Source organism: Haemaphysalis longicornis, unplaced genomic scaffold (genome assembly GCF_048455015.1).
Source record: "Haemaphysalis longicornis isolate Haplotype H1 unplaced genomic scaffold, Haemaphysalis longicornis Haplotype H1 scaffold_13, whole genome shotgun sequence".
Classification (NCBI taxonomy): Eukaryota; Metazoa; Arthropoda; class Arachnida; order Ixodida; family Ixodidae; genus Haemaphysalis; species Haemaphysalis longicornis.
The window spans coordinates 54,096,522-54,098,548 of NW_027526233.1; the positions used below are offsets into that span (position 1 = coordinate 54,096,522).

General features: G+C 47.7%; 1 non-coding gene across 1 annotated transcript; it reads right to left on the minus strand.

The window, feature by feature from the left end:
* Positions 1-1,955: 1,955 nt before the first annotated feature.
* Trnat-ugu (transfer RNA threonine (anticodon UGU)) lies at positions 1,956-2,027 on the minus strand. The gene has a single exon. It is a non-coding gene; the product is annotated as a tRNA-Thr (tRNA).

Genomic DNA, 2,027 nt, shown 5'->3' on the forward strand with positions numbered 1-2,027 from the left:
GCCAAAGGAGGCATAGGGGTGTTTTCACTATGGTTAATTAGGTAAACATTTTTTTTAATTATACAGAAGAAAGAAAGAAAGAAAAACACGCGCCCAGAGTGGGGACCGAACCCACGCCTTTCGATTACATGTCGAATGCCTTACCAATTCGGCTATCTGGGCGACTGTGTTCTCCTTCACTTTCTGGGCTATTTATATTTACTACAAGTGTATCTGACGCTTGAGGGTGGTAGCCAGCGCCACTCTGACTACATGGGGAGAAGGGGACCTTCTTTTTAACCCCCGGGGCGTGACTCGAACGTGTACAACCTGGCATGAGCGGGTTACTGGCGGTAAGCCCTCTTATTCTCCCTAGGCATCAAGGCTGCCAGACCGAGACCCTGGCTAGGCTTTCGCAGAATAATATAGTAAGGAAATGAGGGTCTCGTTGAGGAAATACAGAAAGATAGGTCAGCCGTCTACAACGCCAAAGGAGGCATAGGGGTGTTTTAACTTGGGTAATTAGGTAAACATTTTTTTTTTAATTATGCAGAAGAAAGAAAGAAAGAAAAACACGCGCACAGAGTGGGGGCCGAACCCACGCCTTTCTATTACATGTCGAATGCCTTATAAATTCGGCTATCTGGGCGACTGTGTTCTCCTTCACTTTCAGGGCGATTTATATTTACTACAAGTGTATCTGACGCTTGAGGGTGGTAGCCAGCGCCACTCTGACTACACGGGGAGAAGGGGGCCTTCTTTTAAGCCCCCGGGGCGTGACTCGAACGTATACAGCCTGTCATGAGCGGGTTACTGGCGGGTAGCCCTCTTATGCTACGTAGGCATCAAGGCTGCCAGACCGAGACCCTGGCTAGGCTTTCGCAGAATAATATAGTAAGGAAATGAGGGGCTCGTTGAGGAAATACAGAAAGATAGGTCAGCCGTCTACAACGCCAAAGGAGGCATAGGGGTGTTTTCACTATGGTTAATTAAGTAAACATTTTTTTTAAATTATACAGAAGAAAGAAAGAAAGAAAAACACGCGCCCAGAGTGGGGACCGAACCCAAGCCTTTCGATTACATGTCGAATGCCTTACCAATTCGGCTATCTGGGCGACTGTGTTCTCCTTCACTTTCTGGGCTATTTATATTTACTACAAGTGTATCTGACGCTTGAAGGTGGTAGCCAGCGCCACTCTGATCACACGGGGAGAAGGGGCCCTTCTTTTTAACTCCCGGGGCGTGACTCGAACGTCTACAGCCTGTCATGAGCGGGCACTGGCGGGAAGCCCTCTTAGGCAACCTAGGCATCAAGGCTCCCAGAACCGATACCCTCGCTAGGCTTTCGCAGAATAATATAGTAAGGAAATGAGGGGCTCGTTGAGGAAATACTGAAAGATAGGTCAGCCTTCTACAACGCCAAAGGAGGCATAGGGGTGTTTTAACTTGGGTAATTAGGTAAACATTTTTTTTTTAATTATACAGAAGAAAGAAAGAAAGAAAAACACGCGCCCAGAGTGGGGACCGAACCCACGCCTTTCGATTACATGTCGAATGCCTTATAAATTCGGCTATCTGGGCGACTGTGTTCTCCTTCACTTTCAGGGCGATTTATATTTACTACAAGTGTATCTGACGCTTGAGGGTGGTAGCCAGCGCCACTCTGACTACACGGGGAGAAGGGGGCCTTCTTTTAAGCCCCCGGGGCGTGACTCGAACGTTTACAGCCTGTCATGAGCGGGTTACTGGCGGGTAGCCCTCTTATGCTACCTAGGCATCAAGGCTGCCAGAACCGAGACCCTCGCTAGGCTTACGCAGAATAATATAGTAAGGAAATGAGGGGCTCGTTGAGGAAATACAGAAAGATAGGTCAGCCGTCTACAACGCCAAAGGAGGCATAGGGGTGTTTTCACTATGGTTAATTAGGTAAACATTTTTTTTTAATTATACAGAAGAAAGAAAGAAAGAAAAACACGTGCCCAGAGTGGGGACCGAACCCACGCCTTTCGATTACATGTCGAATGCCTTACCAATTCGGCTATCTGGGC